Below are 21,981 nucleotides of genomic sequence, written 5' to 3'. Positions count from 1 at the left end.
GGAATTGGAGGACCAGCGACATAGCAAGTTTGGAGTATCACCACGACCCGGCAAGTCGGAGGACGAGCGGAGGAAGTGTTGACAGCGCCAAACAGTGAGTTGTTGACCCACCAGTCCGTGTATAGACTTCAATATTGGCAGGAGGTAAGGTTGCGAGCAGCCCGCGGTTTCCCGCGTGTTAAAGGCAGCGGGATTTGTGTAAATATACAAAGTGCTAAATATATTGCTGTGCCATAATGGAATTTTCAGACGGAGAGAGGGATAAGGAGGCAGATGACCTGTTTGGAAATCTACCGGTTGTCGAAAAGAATCAGGGAGCATTACCAGAAAAAACTGATCAGCACCGTCATTTGAGAAATCTACTCAAACAACTAGAGAAACATCATAGAAGCGAAGTCACAAAGTACTGGGAAGCCAAATCTTTAGAAAAGTATCATGAGGCAACACGTATACCCCGTGGACTTCGCATTATGCTCGCGCCGAGCTTTGAGAAGCCCAATCCTATGCTGTTAAAAGAATGGGCAGAATCGAATTTAGAAGCGTCAATGCGTTTATTCTGCCTATTAATCAAATATGCACGGATTGATAGAGAAACGGGTCTCAAAGAAATTAAAAGGCTGAAAGAGAAAATTGATGCTCTCACAGATACAAATAATAAAGGCACCATAGAAAAACTGATGAAAGAAATGCACGGAAGGAAAACAAAGTTAGAAGATACAATTAAGAAGAGGAAAGTATGGAAATTCAGCAGGGACAAAAATGATTACGACAGGGGTCAAGTATTCACATTTGCGAAAAAATATGACCAGGTAAAAAGACAGAAAATGAACAAAATAACCCCAACAACACAAGGAAGTAATGCCAAAACAAATCTGGCCTCAACATGGACAGCGCTACCAGAGAGCTCTAGTTCTGAGGGAAGTTTAATATCCAGCGATGAAGACTCAGATAGAGGGAGTACAGGACAAACTACGGAATCACTGGGCCCTTTATCGTACGCGGAGGAATTGGAATATATTCGAGAACAGAGAATACAGTCCCTAAGGCCGCGATACCAACAGAAACAAAATGTTCAAACACCGAAAGGAACAGGAACCGTCGCAAACGCAGACAAAGCAACAAGAGGGCGCGGAAACTGGCAGCAGAAAAGACGCAATTGGAACAAATAAAAAAGAACCCCAATATTGAACTGACAATCGTTAATCTAACCAAAATTGAGCTCAATGAGGCGAAGAAACAATTATTAGCCCTGGACCTTAGTTATTGTCCCGAAAGTAACTTTGACTTTGTGAAAACGAGAGTAGATGTACACAAATTCATCAGAAAATTAAAATTAACCAAATACTTTGCCATCAAAAAGCCTGACACAACAGAACAACGTAAGACACCACAACTGACTCAGGAAACGGTGGGCCTTGCAGTAAGATAAATCCCCTTGCTAAGGACATTACCTAATTTAAGAACTGAGGAAACAAATGAAATGTCCCCAAACACGCAAGATCTCTTACAGGAAGAAAATATCTTGGGAAGAAAGGGAGGAGACAGTCCCTTCAAAGCCCTGTCAACGTTTGTCCCAGTAATGCCAAGGGATGCAGTAGATGTCTTCCATGACAGGGTGGTGGATGAATTAAAATCTCTCTACAAAAAAACGTGCACAAGCAAATCAAAAACTGGAAATAAAGAGAAACAATATTTTCAACTGATGGCCAAACTAAAAAACAATGACTCGGTAGTGATAAACCAGGCAGATAAAGGTGGCAATATTGTCCTGTGGGACAAAAAACTGTATAGAGAAGAAGCATGTAGGCACCTCAATGAAGTGGAATGTTACGAAATTTCTAATGGAGCAGCGGTCCATAAAGCAAATGAACAATATAAAAAAGATCTTAACAAATGGACACGAGAAGGTTTGATCACTAAGTATGAAAATAAATTCTTATTGAACAATCACCCTAAGCTGCCCACATTTTATCTCATCCCAAAAGTTCACAAGGGAACCAATTCACTACAAGGTAGGCCTATTATTTCTGCCCAGAACAGTACTTTTGAAAATACGTCTAAGTACGTGGACTTCTTTTTACAGGAATTTGTCAGGACATTGCCCTCCTTCATACAAGATTCTAGAGACCTTTTAGCCAAACTGAATGAAGTTAGGTGGAAAAATGAATACTTACTAATAACTTTGGACATTAAATCACTTTACACGTGTATCAAACATACTGATGGCCTGTCAGCAGTAGAACATTATTTGAATCTACGCAATATTGAATACTATGGTCATAACAAAATGTTGCTCAATATGATACATTGGTGCCTCCACAATAACAGGTTTTTATATGATGGCACAATATACAGGCAAAAACAAGGAGTGGCTATGGGGGCATGCTTCTCCCCCAGTTACGCATGTTTACATGTAGGCTGGTGGGAGGAGCATGTCCTCAGGGGGGAACATAAAGCCCTTTATGACCGTCATATTGTACGTCTGTGGAGATTTATAGACAACATATTTATTATTTGGAAAGGTACGGAGATGGAGGCAATTGAATTCATGGATGTCATTAATAACAACTCATGTAACTTGGAATTCACTCACCACATAAATGCAACCACTATCAGTTTCCTTGACATTCAGGTCAACATCAAAGCAGGGCAAATAGAGACAAGTTTATTCCAGAAACCTACAGCAGGGAATACCCTGCTTCATGCAAGTAGTTTTCACCCTAGCCACACCATAGCCAGCCTACCCTATGGCGAATTCCTCAGGGTAAAAAGAGCATGCAGTACGACACTTGCATGTGAGGAAGCTCTCACCTTAACTAAACATAAATTGGTAGAGAGGGGCTATAAGGAGAAAAATCTGGCAGCTACCCTGCGCAAAGTTGCCTTAATCAAAAGAGAAACCCTTTTACAACCTAGGGTAGACAGCAACATTGAAGAAATCTCCCTTACATCGAACACATGTGAAGAGAAAGAAAGGTCCAACAAAACATGTAGGTTTATTTCAACCTTCAGTGGGCAGTCTAAGGTCATTAGAAAAATTGTGAACAAAGAATGGCCAATAGTGATGATTGATGGTACCCTGAAAGACATTTACACTAATAAGCCCAATTTCACTTTTCATAAAGCCCACTCTATGAAATCTGACTTGGTGAAAACCAGTCCTGAGACTTTTAATAAAGATAACTGGCTTTCTTCCCGCAATGGCTTTTTCAAGTGCTCCTCTTGCCGAGCCTGTAAATTTGGCTCTAATACCACAACATACACTAGTGCATTCTCAGATCGGCCCATAAAGATCAAAGGGCATTATACTTGCAAAACTGAGTATGCCATGTACATTTTAACCTGTGTATGTGGATTAAGATACGTCGGGAGCACCAAGCTCCCGGTACAGCAAGGATTTTACAACACCTGAGGGCCACAGTGAAGTCGGACCCTACATACCCTGTTGCTAGGCACGTAAAAGCTGAGCATGGAGGTAATCTCAATGTTCTCAGCTATTTCGTGATAGATCATATTCCTAGTAACAAAAGGGGTGGAGATAGGAAAAAATAACTCGGTCGGTTAGAAACCAGTTACATAGTGAAATTAGAAACTAAGAGTCCACGGGGCCTTAACATTTGCGAAGACCTACACCACTTCTTAGGATAATTCTGAGACATTGTAAATATTTAATACTACACAGGATTATTTACATATGGGAGAATGGTCATTGATTAAAAACGTTTACACTTTGAAATATATAGAAAACTCCTCACGTATGTAAGAAAAGGTCTTAAAATTATTTATCTATTTATTTTTTATATGGTGTTCTAATTTTATAGGATACTGTGTAGTAAGTGAATGATATTAATTTATTTATTGAAACCTTAGATCAAATACAGGAGAGGATACGATCAATTTTAAGGGTTATGTTTGTTAATCTCAGACATAATAATTTTAAAGAACAATTGATAATTATGTGGTGATAAAAAGAAATGTTAAATTGAGTTTTGGGCAGACATATTAATGTAAGATCGGTATTATAAGACAGGTAATGTAGGAACCATCCGTGTTTTTAGTTAAATGAATAGGAAATTGTAATTGTACAGTTAGAAATTTCAACCATCAGACTATGGGTCATCTGCCCCCTTACCCTTGACTCCCCCTCTATGTTTCAAAATTTTTGAATCTCATATATGATCTTGTCTCCACACTCCCGGCTGGAAGTTGTGATGATAGAACTTCGACATGTATTGTCTTTAATTTCTTGCACTTTACACATATTCAGGTGGCTTCCATGGACACATGAGTAGTTTAAATGACAAAACATAATTTTTACTGCAATGTGTAACAGTTTAATCGCAGATAATTTGTTATATTTGTTAAAGTAGGGGAATAGCAGATATTGCATTTTTACCTCTGGATAGATATATAAATTGCTTTTCCGTTCAGTTTACTAACAGATTCATACATAAAATTATAATGTTCATATGTTTATAATGTAAGCAGGCAGCATTTGAATAGATGGGATCTGTTTTCTGTAATTTTAGTACTGTCGGATTAACTTATGTTTTAGAGTATGTCGTTTATATCTATTGTGAAACCATGGCCAATCACAATGGTTTAGGTTTTTAAAAAAAAGTAAGAGGGTTTTCTCACACAGAATACCAGCGAACAAGGCGTCAGGGAACGCCGAAACGCGTTTGGTTTTTGGACACAGGAATGCACGTAATATTTAACGAATAAAAATACCAGCGGCTGCTACACAAAACAAGAGTCTGTCTCTCTCATTTTGGTGAGCGCTGTGGGAAATGCGGCATGGAGAGTGGAACCTGGATATATATATATATATATATATATATATATATATATATATATATATATATATATATATATATATGTATATATATATATATATATATGTATATATATATATATATATACATATATATATATATATATATATATATATATATATATATATATATATATATATATATATATATATATATTCAATGAAAAAACCATAGGTTATAGTCCATATATAGTTAGGAATTTGCATTTACAAAACCTTATTTTACTCGCATAAAACCATTGAAATTCCATATATAGTTAGATGCGCTAACTATATATCGCGCACCCGCAATCCACTGCTGATGATGTCACATATTACATCATTCATGACATGGTCAGTGACATCACTGATGACATCACTGATGACAACTCAAATGACATCACTGACAACATCACAGATGACATCATTCATGTGTTAATACGATGAACCTCTACAGACTCTGATATAACCTTAGATACACTCAGTGAAAACAGACACTCACAGATTGTCACTCATCCATGGAGTTACTCATACACCTAGACAGTCATGCAAAGAATCAATCACACCTCCAATTCCTCAACTATACAGTTATACACACCTTACTTATTGAAACATATTCTAACACATATTTACTCTCTTATACAATCACTGATACAAGTTTTCAATGATCCATGCAGCCACTCACACATTCACTTGCTCTTAAACACAGTAATTTATATATGTCAACTCTCGCATGTACTGTGTTTTACATATGTACTTACTTTGACATGTAGCATTGAGATATCCAATCACTCACCAATACACTCATGCACACAGTCAACCACCCATACAGCTGTTTCCACATGCAGTTTTGAACCCATACATCTAGTGAATCAGCTGTTCACACATCTATGCACAGAGTCACACACCTCCCAGCCACTCACACACATACTCAGTCTCCCATACAAATACTTGGGCAACCAATCAATAACCCATATAGTTACTCATATAGCTACTGATCAACACATGCAGCAGTTTACAGAACAACAGATATAATGATGCACAAATTAATACAGTTTAATCACTAACCCATGCACTCAGTGAGACACATTTAATCACTCTCTCATACAATCAGTCATGCACCTACTAAATCCTTCATCCAGACATTTATACATCCACTCATTCTTCAATATGTAAGACATATTTTAACTTTACAGAAACATACAGTCACTGGATGTTGTCATCAGTGATGTCATTTGAGTTGTCATCAGTGATGTCATCAGTGATGTCACTGACCATGTCATGAATGATGTAATATGTGACATCATCAGCAGTGGATTGCGGGTGCGCGATATATAGTTAGCGCATCTAACTATATATGGAATTTCAATGGTTTTATGCGAGTAAAATAAGGTTTTGTAAATGCAAATTCCTAACTATATATGTTCTATAACCAATGGTTTTTTCATTGAATTTTGAAGGTTTTGTAAATGCAAATTCCTAACTATATATGGACTATAACCTATGGTTTTTTCTGTGAATTTCAATGGTTTTTTAATAGCAAATATCAAAAGCTGTCAAATGTCAAGTACGTGATAGGTAAAAACGTTTTCGTGTTTATGCACGCTGATGTGCTTTGAACGCTGCCCCCCCCCCCTCCCCTCTTTTCTCTTAGTAGTACTCTCTCTTTGCAGATAGTGAAGGGTAGTTAACGCAGACCTTTACCCCCGTTGTAATCCGTCGTACCTGCTTGTCTCTCCATTTGATTGATTGTTATCCAAGCATTTACTGTTTTAGAATTGGTTCTCTTTGGATCATTCTCTATTTACAAACAAGCACAAAGTCGCAATACTCTGTTTAGTCTTTGCAGATAGTGAAAAATCGTGTAAAAAAATAAAAGTAATCAAGCAAAATCAGTAGACCACTAATTGGATCTCTTTTTGACCTCGCTAAAATACAAACATTAGGAACAACCCTTCATGAGAAATACGAAAATAGTGAAATGAACTGAGCTCCACACCATGAGGGCTGCAAGACAGCTCGACTCCGCCACCCACCCCGCCCAAAATAACGACAAACCCTATGCAAATATTATAAATATAGACAACACACCAGCAAAGAAACAGGGTAAAACATTTTATTAAATAACTATTTACATAACTATTTTATACTTTTTGTTGCCCGATCCGGCTAGCTCAATCGATCGAGCATGAAACTCATGCACTGATAGCAAGCGTTGAGAGTTTGTAGAACGATGGCTTCAGATTTTCTACATACGGTGTAGTGGCGCGAACTGGGAGGGGGCGTTTGGATCCTGCCCCTTCCCCAAATAAGATTTTCATACGTGAGTGTTCGTTCATGCTTTTGGTCCCTGAGTTGCTTCGATGTCACTGCCTTACACAAATGGCATAAGTCCTGGATGTTGAGTGCCATACTTCAGAGTTCTAAGCAGCGCTTGTAACACTGTCTAAACCTTATTTGCACCTGCTGCAGCTTCACTATTCAAAGTAAGTGGGGTCCGTTTGTGGACCTGACTGCATTGGAAAACAATGTGATACGGTGCCTCCCTAAACCGCTTGACGGAGGCCCCCGAGGGGCGGTGTGATGGCACGGACTCGGAGAAGACGCTTGGCTCCGACCCCCTCCCCAAGTCTTATAGCACTGGTGTAGCCTGAGATCGCCCCCGACATAGGCGGCCGGCTCCCGGGGTCCGGCGGAACTTTTTGCCTTTTGATGACTCTTCTATTCTGGACTTTGTCCCACAATCCGTTTGACCTGAAGACACGCTGTAGTGGGGCGCCCCTTTACCGTTTTAGTTGCCATTCCGCCCGCTTTTGCTACACTGTGCCTCTTCCGCCATTCAGCTGTTTACCGCCCGCTCTTGCGACTACAGCGTCTCGCTCACCATGTAGTTGAGTTGCTCCCGCTCTTGCGGTGCAGCGATAGGCGGGTGCCACAGGACTCTCAAAATGGCGGCCGGCTCTTCGGTTTTGGGCCTGGTCCACTAAAATGGCCCTGGGACACCTTGAAACTCGGACGCTTCCCTGAGAGGGCTTGGGTCCCATTCTCGAAAGCGTCCCCTCAGCCGTGAAGATTCTACAAAAGTCTTGGGGGCCCCCGACTCCCGCAGGCTTCTGGTGGGGAGCGGCTGCCATGTCTGCTCGTGGAATGGCCACGACGGAGCTACGAGATGGTAGTGCTCTCATGCTGACGCCAGCTTTAGTCTGAAACATCCAGAAACACTGTAGACTACCAATTCGATCAGTTCCGGTAGCGCCCCAACATGACCCGGTAGAGAAGAACTTGCCCTCCCCTCTTTGACTGATGGTTCTTGTTGCCTGTCCCCTCTGTTGTCATTTAACAGAACTTTTTGGACTGCTGAAAGGGGTTGTGTTCCGAACGCTGGTTGGTGGAGACATTTTGACTATATTCTTGACCTACGTTGTCGCGTAATGCGTTATATGACACGCCGCGTTAGCGCACCCGGAAGTGATCCGGGGCGCGGCGCGCAGCGCGTAACGTAAACATAACAGGTCATGTGACTTGTTAATAAAACTTTTCATTGGTTCATTTTACTTTTGTTATTTTAATGATGAAAAGCTTGGTCATATGACCTAAAAATTACGCTTTTTATTGGTTTCGAACTTTTTTTTTAATAACATATATGTTATAATATTCCAGGCTAATGTACTTTCCCGGAAAATTTACAACTGTCCTGCAAGTAAAATATATTCCTTTTTCGCGAAAAAGGGCGTTTCTTCGTTCCATGATGGAGCCGTTGAGTAAAAGAGACTCGGCCTGCTGTCTTAGTCGCCGATACGCCTGATTATCAGATTCTTATCGATCACTTTATGTTGCAGGAGAGGAAAACACAACTGCCCTTGACCATTTATCTTTACTGCGTTCCTACATATTATACCTTTTATCCGTCATGTAATTGGACTGCTTTATTTCACTTGCCTTTTACTGATTCGAAAACAGTGACTAAAAGTAAAAACTTTACCAATGTAAATACTACTACCATGTTTTGTTTTAAAAACCTTTATTGTGAAAATGTCAGTATACAAATACGGGCCTATAACCACGTGGGCCGGCCACGGAGCAAACTGAAATCGTATATGATGAGGAGACATTTACATTATAGAGGAACGTAACGAACGAGCCATTAGGTTGCAAGAACTAAGGTGTCTAACAGTTGCGGAATCGGTGGACGTACATTTTGTAATTAAAATACGACAGGGCCACTTACAAAAAAGTTATTTAGATATACATTTGCGTGCAAGTACCATTGGTGACGTTAATTCGAACTTTCAATAGTACAGTAATCAATAACACATCAGAACTTAATATCAATAGGGATGTCGAAATATTCAATCAATTCTCGTCCCCGCCCGCCATGAGCAACAAAACTGCATTCATATCTCGTGATATCAAGGCTGGGCAACCAGTACACAACAAGGAGTTACGAGTCCCATTTATACCGGCGCCATTTTGGGCGAGGCCGGGCAGGTCCAAGATATAGTCAAAATGTCTCCACCAACCATCGGCCAGACCAGAACCCCTTTCGGCCCTTTATGCTACAAGATGGTGTCTTCCATTCAGAAAATATTGTTGGCAGCATTTTGAAAGGAAAGATAAACAGCCGTTCTCCTAGTGAGTCTCACATTGTTACATTTAGGAAGAATGTTGAAGAGTAATATGTGGAAAATCTGAAGCCATTTTTCTACAAACTCTCAATCAGCCTTGGATGGAAAAAAAAATCCTGAAGAATGTACAAACTGAAAACCAATTTTTGTCTGTATAGCATTAACAGCAACGCTTGAGTCAGCTTTGTGTCAAGCCGCCATTTTCATTCAATGAATAGCGTCCCCCTGCACACATTCAGGGACCTGGTCGTGTCTTCAGGTGAAACGGATTGTGGGACAAGAAGCAGAAAGGAAAAGGAAAAAAGTTCCGCCGGACCTCGGGAGCCGGCCGCCTATGTCATGGGCGATCTTTGGCCACACCAGGGCAATAGTGAAGCTGCAGCAGGTGCAAATAAGCTTCAGACAGTCTTACAAGCACTGCTCAGAACTCTCAACGATGGCACTCAACATCCAGGACTTGCCATCCGGATCTTGGCGCCTTGTGCTGGTTCCGACCTATTCACACATCGGTCCACTACTGACATAACCTCATAAGCCAACGGGGCACCCCACACCGACTTTCGGCGCAGCATTGTAGGATGGCCACACCAGTGCGGCAATTTGCTGGACACAACCTCGGTGCCATCCGGATCTCGGCGCGTTCGAGTCACTGTACCGCAAAAGTGACCGGAACTCAGCTGAACACGCCGTCTTTCGGCGCAGCATTGTAGGATGGCCACACCAGTGCGGCAATTTGCTGGACACCACCTCGGGCAATAGTGAAGCTGCAGCAGGTGCAAATAAGCTTCAGATAGTCTTACAAGCACTGCTCAGAACTCTCAACCATGGCACTCAACATCCAGGACTTGCCATTCAGATCTTGGCGCCTTGTGCTGGTTCCGACCTATTCACACATCGGTCCACTACTGACATCACCTCATAAGCCAACGGGGCACCCCACGCCGACTTTCGGCGCAGCATTGTAGGATGTCCACACCAGTGCGGCAACTTGCTGGACACAACCTCGGTGCCATCCGGATCTCGGCGCGTTCGAGTCACTGTACCGCAAGAGTGACTGAAACTCAGCTGGACACGCCGTCTTTCGGCGCAGCATTGTAGGATGGCCACACCAGTACGGCAATTTGCTGGACACCACATCGGTGCCATCCGGATCTCGGCGCGTTGTGCTGCCTTCGGCCTATTCGCACACCGGTCCGCTACTGACGCCGCCTCACGTGCCAACGGATTTTCTACGCTTTTTGTAGCCCTATGCCGCATAACAGGTCATGTGACTTGTTTATAAAACTTTTCATTGGTTCATTTTACTTTTGGTTTCCTAAAGATGGAAGGCTTGGTCATATGACCTAAAAATAACACTTTTCATTCGTTTAGAACATTTTTTTTCCCAAACGATGAAAGCCCCACCTTGTTTCTGGATGATTCAGACTGAAGCTGGCGTCACCATGAGAGCACCACCATCTCGTGGCTCCGTCGTGGTCATTCCGCGAGCAATCATGGCAGCCGCTCCCCACCGGAAGCCTGCAGGAGTCGAGGGCCCCCAAGACTTTTGTAGAATCTTCACGGCTGAGGGGACGCTTTCGAGAATGGAGCCCAAGCCCTAGCAGGCAAGCGTCCGAGTTCCAAGGTGTCCCAGGGCCATTTTAGTGGACCAGGCCCAAAACCGAAGAGCCGGCCGCCATTTTAAGAGTCCTGTGGCAGCCGCCTATCGCTGCACTGCAAGAGTGGGAGCAACTCAACTACATGGTGAGCGAGACGCTGTAGCCGCAAGAGCGGGCGCAACTCAGCTGGATGGCCGCCACCTGGGGAGGCCCGTTCACGCCGCCTCCCCCACGCCCTCCCCCGGGCCGCCCCACGCCAATTTTCGGAGCAGCATTGTAGGATACCAAAACCAGTGCGGCAGTTTACTGGACATCACCTGGGTGCCATCCACATCTCAGCGCGTTCTGCTGCCTTGGGACTATTCGCACAACAGACCGCTACTGACGAGGCCTCCCCCCGCACCACCCGGGACGCCCCACGCTGTTTTTCTGAGCTGCATTGTAGGATCCCAAAAACCAGTGCGGCACCCAGGTGACATCACCTGGGTGCCGTCCAGAACTCAGCACGTTGTGCTGCCTTGGGACTATTCGCACAAAAGACAGCTTCTGACCATTGTTGCTTTTTTTTGTCAAAAATGTTTAAATGTTTGTTACAGTTTTTGTTCCGTTCGTTATATTTAAAAGTTAATAAAGTTTTATAATCCCACTTTGTTGGAGTGCTATATATTTTTAAAAAATCGGGTGAATGGGGCCTTGAATCGGGTTATTGTCATGTGTGGGCTTTGCAAGTGTACTGCTACAGGATAGGACATTTCAAACTCAAATGCACGTTCTTTTTCTTACCTTTCCGAAGCATGGAGCGCAATAGCAGGCAGAGAAAGGGTGATGCAAGTGTTGAACACTGCCTGGCCTGGCAAGTTGCTGGCAGTGCCCCCCCCCCCGCCCGCCCGCTCCTGAAAGAGGACACACCGCCGCCCCGAGTACTTCACAGATCTTTAAAAGACCATGCGCTTGTTCATGAGGCTTAAATGGTTTATCACCCCTTCTAGAACCCCTGCATCGACCCTCTGACGTTTCCTGGAAGAATTACCACGTAACACAATACCAAGCCTTGTCAGCTGAAACCCCCGAGGAATCGTGGGGCATATTATCAAGGGGGTTTATCTCCGCTTTTTTGGCTTTAAAAGCCAAGAAAGCGGAGATAAAATTATCTCCCTATTACCAAGCTGTCGCTAACACCAGTTAGTGACAGCTAAAAGGAGATAGCGACCATCTTGGGCCCCGCTTTGCATGTCAGTGATATTTATCACTAATGACATGCAAAGTGGGCGTGCCAAGATGTTAGCGACTGGAAACAGTCCCTAACATCGCTATCTCCTATTACCAACTTTTGGAGATATTCGCGCTAAGCGCGAATATCTCAAAAAGCTAACACCTGCCCTGAGCAGTTCTTAGCCATGTTATCCAATGGGAGGTGGATAACATGGCTAAGAGCATTTGCTCGATAATGCATGAATATCGCTGACTTTTCAGCGATATTCATGCATTGCGGCCGTTTTTTATCGCATTTGCGATAAACCTTGCTAATAGCAAGGTTTATCTGCGATAAAAATCGCCGATGTGCGGCGATAATTTTTGTCTCTAAACAAGTTAGAGACAAAAATTATCGCTAGTTGTTGGTAATATGCCCCCGGGTTTATGCTTGCAGAAATCGGGAGGCGAGAGACTAGCACTGAAATCAGTAGTCTCACGCCTGAATCGGGAGGGTTGGCATGTCTGGATTCTCTACAGCTGGGGCCATAAACTACATCCGCAGGGCTAGGTGATAGCCTGGGACCGGCCTGGCATCTAAAATGGCTGCCGTGCACGACAAAATTGTGGCATTGGAAAAAAGGCAAGATGGCGCAGACAATGTTTATCAATAAGGATTCATTTATAACAAAATATTTTATCGCACTGACAAATTGGCGGTCAACACTTCCTGATTTCCATCGAATCGAACGTTAACAGACGTCACGCAGCAAAAAAAAAAAAAGCTCACGCACAGCCGCTGGAAGACATGTATCAACATATATGAGCCTCCTCAGCCACCCTCAGAAAACATAAGGGATTAGGATACGTCTCCCGCACCCCCTTATACCTAGTAATTTAATTAAAACGAAACACAAAATGGCGAACTCCCGTTTCGCTACCAGTTTGCGACCCGGTTCGCGGCCCGTGAAGCGCTTCTACCGTGAAAAATAATTTTTTTTTTATTTTCCCCACGGGACCCTTTAATAACCCCAACAACATTCCTAGGGGGTCAAGAGGGGTATACCTTGCCCCCTTTCATTAAATTCCCCCTTCGTTTTTCACCTCTTCTTCTCTCTCGATCCTACCGAGAGATAAGATGGCGGCCGCTCCGGACTGTTTAGAATGTTGACAGACACCGGGGAGCCAATCAGCTTCGCATCCCAAAGTTCCGTTTCGCGAAAAGTAAGCGGACCGGAGCGCAGCCCGGAGCGCTGTTACAGATATATATCTTGTTTTGAACGTTAATTTCTCAAAATCCACTGGAGCACATATATTGAGACCTAGCAAAGGCACATCGGGCTAACAGTCCCTACTATTTTGCCAAGTTTCGTGCAAATCCATTCAGCCGTTCGAGCTAAAAGTGAGGCCAACCGCCCTATGGAAATTAACATGGGGAAAACGCGTTTTGGGACCCCCCTTTTTTCTCGGCCCCCCCTTGACGAAACCCCCCCAAATTTTCAAGAGCTGCTCAGAAACAAAATGTATATGAGAAGGGACTTTACAGCCCCAGAACCAATTGCACAGCATCACGCCGCTTTAAGCGTGCTTGTATTCTCAAAAAACATTTAACCATTATAATCAATGTCCCAATTTTTATCAATGCATTTTTCTCCTTTTTTTAACCATTTTTTTCAATGTAATCCACAAATCCACGTGCGGGGGTAAGGTGCCAATTTTCAATTTTCTAGTATTCAAACTGTGCCGAGGCCTCTTGAAAGAATACGACAGATACTGAAGTCCATCACAAGCAGTCTTTTATTTAGTGTGAAAACCCAATGCATTTCGGGCAGATATGTGCCCTTCCTCGGGGGTCACTACAATTAATAACAAGCAAAATAGACAGTAATTAGCACTTCTCTTCAATGATAAATATGTATATACAAAAACATTTTATAATATTTTATTTGGTCAATTAAAAATAATGCCACCCTATGCATAGTATAATCCAGATTTGTCATCATGTCATAAATTCATTCCACGACCAATCCCTCCTGTTCAAAATATTAACTATCATCTCCCTTACTCTCACAGTCTTTTAACAAAACCCTTATTGGTAACCGTCCTTTCCCTAATGTTTAACCCTCATATAACCATACACTGCCGTTTAACTCATGTAACCCAAAAATGCATTGTAGTTGGAACGGGTTGCTTGACAGATTTATGGGTTTTAATACATGTCGATTACTTGATTTGCGTGTTACCGTGCTCGCGCTCTGAAACAAAACTACCCCACATCATCGCGCATGTTTCTGATCTAAAAGAAAACGTTTCCGCCTGCTAAATCAACGTACCTCTTCTGCTTGTTTTAATTAACTCTCCTCATCGCCATGTTGCTCCAACAGTGAAAGTGCTCTTGTTCCCACCCACTCTCTTATATTCCTCCACTCCCCCTTGCTCCAACCCGATTGGCCTGAACCTAAATACGTATCATTTACCATTTTCTCCTAGGTCTGGTTAAACTACATTTCCCAAGGTGCATTTCATAAAAAACACTTAATACATGATTTGTCCTAATCTTTGCTCTATTGGAAGTCCCGCTTCAATCACAGTCTATACATTTGCTTCGTCTGTGCAAGCTATTCCTTGCGATGGGCTCCGATGTTTTCTCCGGCTCCGTGGATCCAACAATGTACATTATTTACTTGTTCTGTCTCTCAAAATATTTTACGGGTGCAGTCCCAGGGTAGGGCTTAGTTATAATCAGTTATTTGTCAAAAGAGAGGGATGCACACCACGTTTTTATAACATTTTTTAAATTATTCATTATCTTTAACCACCTTTGTTCACAATTGCGTGCAGATCGGAAAAGGCAAGCCCAACTGCCACGAGTTAAGAACTGTATATGAGAAGGGACTTTACAGCCCCAGAACCAATTGCACAGCATCACGCCGCTTTAAGCGTGCTTGTATTCTCAAAAAACATTTAACCATTATAATCAATGTCCCAATTTTTATCAATGCATTTTTCTCCTTTTTTTAACCATTTTTTTCAATGTAATCCACAAATCCACGTGCGGGGGTAAGGTGCCAATTTTCAATTTTCTAGTATTCAAACTGTGCCGAGGCCTCTTGAAAGAATACGACAGATACTGAAGTCCATCACAAGCAGTCTTTTATTTAGTGTGAAAACCCAATGCATTTCGGGCAGATATGTGCCCTTCTTCGGGGGTCACTACAATTAATAACAAGCAAAATAGACAGTAATTAGCACTTCTCTTCAATGATAAATATGTATATACAAAAACATTTTATAATATTTTATTTGGTCAATTAAAAATAATGCCACCCTATGCATAGTATAATCCAGATTTGTCATCATGTCATAAATTCATTCCACGACCAATCCCTCCTGTTCAAAATATTAACTATCATCTCCCTTACTCTCACAGTCTTTTAACAAAACCCTTATTGGTAACCGTCCTTTCCCTAATGTTTAACCCTCATATAACCATACACTGCCGTTTAACTCATGTAACCCAAAAATGCATTGTAGTTGGAACGGGTTGCTTGACAGATTTATGGGTTTTAATACATGTCGATTACTTGATTTGCGTGTTACCGTGCTCGCGCTCTGAAACAAAACTGGTAAATGATACGTATTTAGGTTCAGGCCAATCGGGTTGGAGCAAGGGGGAGTGGAGGAATATAAGAGAGTGGGTGGGAACAAGAGCACTTTCACTGTTGGAGCAACATGGCGATGAGGAGAGTTAATTAAAACAAGCAGAAGAGGTACGTTGATTTAGCAGGCGGAAACGTTTTCTTTTAGATCAGAAACATGCGCGATGATGTGGGGTAGTTTTGTTTCAGAGCGCGAGCACGGTAACACGCAAATCAAGTAATCGACATGTATTAAAACCCATAAATCTGTCAAGCAACCCGTTCCAACTACAATGCATTTTTGGGTTACATGAGTTAAACGGCAGTGTATGGTTATATGAGGGTTAAACATTAGGGAAAGGACGGTTACCAATAAGGGTTTTGTTAAAAGACTGTGAGAGTAAGGGAGATGATAGTTAATATTTTGAACAGGAGGGATTGGTCGTGGAATGAATTTATGACATGATGACAAATCTGGATTATACTATGCATAGGGTGGCATTATTTTTAATTGACCAAATAAAATATTATAAAATGTTTTTGTATATACATATTTATCATTGAAGAGAAGTGCTAATTACTGTCTATTTTGCTTGTTATTAATTGTAGTGACCCCCGAAGAAGGGCACATATCTGCCCGAAATGCATTGGGTTTTCACACTAAATAAAAGACTGCTTGTGATGGACTTCAGTATCTGTCGTATTCTTTCAAGAGGCCTCGGCACAGTTTGAATACTAGAAAATTGAAAATTGGCACCTTACCCCCGCACGTGGATTTGTGGATTACATTGAAAAAAATGGTTAAAAAAAGGAGAAAAATGCATTGATAAAAATTGGGACATTGATTATAATGGTTAAATGTTTTTTGAGAATACAAGCACGCTTAAAGCGGCGTGATGCTGTGCAATTGGTTCTGGGGCTGTAAAGTCCCTTCTCATATACAGTTCTTAACTCGTGGCAGTTGGGCTTGCCTTTTCCGATCTGCACGCAATTGTGAACAAAGGTGGTTAAAGATAATGAATAATTTAAAAAATGTTATAAAAACGTGGTGTGCATCCCTCTCTTTTGACAAATAACAGAAACAAAATGTGCCATTTTCCTGACAATTTCAGCCGATTCCGTCCACAAACGCCAAAGTTATTAGACATAGAATTTTCAAAAGTTCCATAGACAAAAAATCCTAACTATATATACCTACTGGCGAGACGCCAGTAGGTAATATATATACATATATATATATGTATATATATATATATACATATATATATATATATATATATATATATATATGTATATATATATATATATATATTCACTGAAAAAAACATAGGTTTGACACCAGTTATAAATTTTACTGACATAAAACCATTGAAATTCCCACTTTATAGTTAGTTGGAGTCACTATAACTTGCGCGCCTGCAATGCACTGCTGATGACGTCACATATTACATCACTCATGACATGGTCAGTGACATCACTCATGACATCACTGATGACACCATCCAGGGAATGTGTGTCTTTCTGAAAAATAAATATGTTTTATATATGTATATGTAAAAGTCAATGTAAGAATAAATGTTTAAATAAGTGTCTAAATGGATGTTTTTTTTTTAAAAAATTGATTGGTTAACTGGCTTATTAAGTGTGGGTTGGTGAGTAGCTACATGTGTGTGTATATGGGTTAATAGAACTCAGCTTGAAGCAGCATGTTACCAACATTGTTGGATCTTGCTTTCGGACCATTGGATTGCTGCGCAGAGTTTTTCCATTGCTTCCAGACACCATCAGAAAGACCCTGGTCCAGGCGTTGGTTATCAGCCGTCTCGACTATTGTAATGGTCTCTTGCTGTCAGATAATGAGGAGGATCTGGATAGGTTACAGGTTGTGCAGAACACCGCAGCCAGGTTGGTTCTAAATGCCCCTCCGAGAACACCTTCAAAACCTCTACTTGCCAGGCTTCATTGGCTTTCCATCCGTCAGAGAGTTGTTTTTAAGATCTGTTGTACGGTCCACAAAGGACTTCATGGTTTGGGTCCCTCCTATCTGGCAGACAAGTTTGTGCCGTATGTTCCTTCTCGTTCTCTACGGTCCAGTGACCAAATGCTTCTCACGATTCCTAGGATCAAGCGGGTAAGGCAAGGGGGTAAGGCTCTGTCTGTGAGGGGACCGAGGATATGGAATGGTCTCCCTCTCCAGCTTAGGCAGCTTGAAAACCATCTGGCCTTCAGAAAAAAGCTGAAGACGTTCTTGTTCCAGGTCTAACCACACAGTTTAAGAACTAGATTGGAGCCAGGGAATTCGATCTCCTGCAGGTTCAGCAGTCAAATAGCGCGGAGATACTCCCTTGGGAGTTTATTCAAGCGCTCTACAAACCCGCAAAATAAAATAAATAAATAAATAAATAAATAAAATAAATTAGATGTTGTTTTTAGTATCAGTATGAGTGTCTGTATGGTTTGGTGGGGGTATGACTTAGCACATAGATGCATCAATGACTTTCTCTCTGTTTGTATGTGTTTTGAACACAACATATGTGCAGGACTGTATGGGTGGGTCAGTGTGTATATGTGTGTGTTAGTGAGTAAATGACTGTCTCACTAGTGTCTTTATCAGTAACGACATATGTTTTAATCTAGTATATGTGAGTATTGATGTATATAAGTGAGTATATGTGAGAGTGAGAGATTGTAAGAGTTCCTGTTTAAATAAGTATGTGTTTCTATAAGTGATTGTTTAAGAGAGTAAGTATGTGTAAGTTTCCTTAAAAGTAAGGTGGTAGTGTGTGTATAGTTGCATATGCTAATAAATGGATGTTCAATAGTTTATTTGCATGTGTGAGTATGTGTGTGAGTAACTTTTGGAAGACTGTCGGTGTGTAACAGGATGTATATGTGTATCACTACATATGATGAGTGAGTATATGTATGAGTAACTATATAGAACTGTTGCTGAATGAGTGGATGTGTATATAGATGTTGGTATTACTGAATTGTTTGTTGTAACTGTTATGGGTATCTCCATTTTTTTGAAAATGTTAGTTTCTATTTTTGAATATGCGTTTCAAGGGTTACATTACACTGAAAGGAGGTCTGTCACTCTGTCACAAGGATGGTGTCATCAGTGATGTCATGAGTGATGTCACTGACCATGTCATGAGTGATGTAATATGTGACGTCATCAGCAGTGCATTGCAGGCGCGCAAGTTATAGTGAGTCCAACTAACTATAACGTGGGAATTTCAATGGTTTTATGTCAGTAAAAATTTCCAGCTAACTATAACTGGTGTCAAACCTATGGTTTTTTCAGTGAATTTAGTAGGTTTTTTAAATACTAATTCCTAACTATATATAAGGCCCCAAACCTATGTTTTTTTCAGTGAATTTCAAAATTTTGTTAATAGCAAATGTCTATAGCTATGAAATGTAATATTTTTGAAAATGAATGAATCCTATATTATATTTGTATTTAAAACAATTTTTTTAATGTATATATATATTTTTTTTTGTTGCCATGGAGCGCTCCTGGGGTGCCCCCCGGTGAGTGCCCCGGAAAACGTAGTCTTTTGAAGCGCCCCGGGTCACGCACCGGGCAGCGTCCCGTTAGCGCCAATGCCGTGGACGAAAACATCATTGTGACGTACCGCATAGCCGCGTCCACGTGATACGCACGGCGTAAACGCACCCGGAAGCACTCGAGCGCGTACGATCGCGCAACGTAAGCATCCGACACGCTTACGCGACGCGCCCCAGGGCGCGCCCCCGGGGGCGCATCGCGTAAGCGCGTCGGGTCATGTGACCTGAAATTAACACTTTTAATTGGTGCAGAACAGTTTTGGTTTCATAATGATGAAACCCCTGGTCTTGTGACCTGAAAATAACACTTCTCATTGGTTCAGGACATTTTTTTTTCCAAATGATGAAAGCCCCCACCTTTTTTCCTTATTCTGACTTTGTTCTTTGACTGAGGAAGACCTGTTTTGAAATCTTTGAGGTATATTTTGTACTTTGAAATGGCTACAGTAGCAGCATCAGCTGGAGCATCTGCACCACCACCACCACCACCACCACCAAGAGGACCACTACAACATCACATTGGTGGTCAAGAAGAAGAGGAGGAGGAGGAAGAGGAGGAGGAGGAGGTGGCTGGAAGAACACAATACCCCATACCAACCCAAGCCACACATTGTATGGGAGTTTTTTTCCATCCCTGAGGGAAAAAAGAAAGTGAATGCGGCAAAGGTGACTTGCCTTATCTGTGACATGGAACTTTCAAGGGGTAACCCAAATAAAAAATATTCATTTGGGAATAATACCATGATTAGGCACATGCAGCGCAAGCATCCGAACAACTATCCTGCCGCAGAGATGAGAGAACTGGCCAGCAACCCTCCCCAATCTACACCCAGCACCTCCAAACGAAAACAACCCACTCCATCGGGACTAAGCATGGGCGGAAAATCCGTTACGCTCGCGGATTTTGCGGATTTTCGGGAAATCCGCAATCCGCGAGATTTGCGAATTTCCCGCAAAATCCGCAAATCCGCGAGCAGCGGATTTTGCTCGCGCTGCTCGCACTGTTCGCGTGAGTTCGCGCCCCGCGAATAAGTGCAAAATTGCAGACATACGATCTTAGCAAAACTGAAAGTAACTACTTACCAGGTTCAAAAGTTCAGGCACATCATTAGTAGCCATTTCCTGTAGTGCTTCCTGAGGGGCCCCTCCAGAGTTCAGTTGCCAGTTGAAACTATTATGTGACCCTGCTCTGAACCTCAGAATAGTTACACATATGCCACAAAGGTCCTGAATTACAGCTAAGGGAGACAAGCAGGAGCCAGGCTGGAAGTTAAAATCCATTAATCAGCCCCTAATTCATTATTGTCAGTTGGGGCAGGGCAGGTGTTGTAACTAATTTTGCAACAATGAAAGCACTTAGCAAGTGCAAAAGATCACTAATCAGGGCGCACTAAGGAAGCAGGTGCCAGCTAAAAAAATATTCTGTGACACATTAATCAGCCCCAAATTAATTCAGGTCACTTGAGGCAGGGAAGGTGTGCTTTGCTTTGCCGAAAATAATGTACACTGGACAACCAGAGGGTGTGGTGATGAAACAGAGGGTGGCATGGGTGGGCCAGAGGGTGGCATGAGTAGTCAGAGAGTGGCAGTGGTGACAGAGAGTGGCAGTGATGAAGAAGAGTGTCCCAAACAGGCTGGACACGTAGAAACAACAAGTTCGCAAAACTTGCGACCCGACAGGTAAGTTCGCAAATTGCGAAATTGTAAAAACCCTCGCGAACTGGCAGAAACACGGGCGAACACAAAAAAAAAAAAAATCCGCAAATTCGCGGGAATTCGCGGATTTTGCGGATTGCGAATCCGCAAATTCGCAAAATTCGCGGATTGCCAATCCGCAAAATCCGCTCATGCTTAATCGGGACCAGAGACAAGGGAGACAATCCCTTGCATACAACCACGGTTTGGAGAATTTAGGGTCACATGTATTTTTTGTGGTAAGACCATCTCCTATGGTGAGCAGAGCCTAAAGCTCATCCTCCTTGCTGGTGACAACCACAATTGCTCCAAAAAACCCTAATTTTTTCCTTATTTTTTTTTACTCCAGTTGAGCCATTTTCAATTTCCTGTTTTTTGTTTCTCCCCATAAAAATAACAAAAAAAATACAAAATATTTCATAAAAGCCAAAAAAAGTACAAAATGTTCAAAAAACATAAAAAAATATAAAACAACAGAAAGAAGAAAAAAAACAGTTCTTTTTAGAACTACCTCCAAAATATAAAAAAGGCTACATTTTTTAAAAACTCTATCATTCTTTTTTCCCCATGGAACGCTCCCCGGTACGCTCTGCGGTGCGCGTACCGGGCGCTCCCCCGCGCAAATAAAAAAAAACAATTTTTTTTGCCCCGCGGGGCCCTTTTATAGCCCCCACATCAAACCTAGGGGGTCAGGGGGGGTCTACTCTGCCCCCTTATGGTCATTTCCCCCTTTGTTTTTGCCACCTCTTGTGTCTCGATCCAACCGAGACACAAGATGGCGGCCGCTCCGGACTGTTTCGAATGTTTACAGACACCCGAGAGCCAATCAGCTTTCCGTGCTCACCTTG

The sequence above is a fragment of the Lissotriton vulgaris genome, chromosome 6 (assembly GCF_964263255.1).
Source record: "Lissotriton vulgaris chromosome 6, aLisVul1.2, whole genome shotgun sequence".
NCBI classification, from domain to species: domain Eukaryota; kingdom Metazoa; phylum Chordata; class Amphibia; order Caudata; family Salamandridae; genus Lissotriton; species Lissotriton vulgaris.
The sequence above is the reverse complement of the archived record's forward strand: the minus strand, read 5'-3'. Positions refer to the sequence as shown.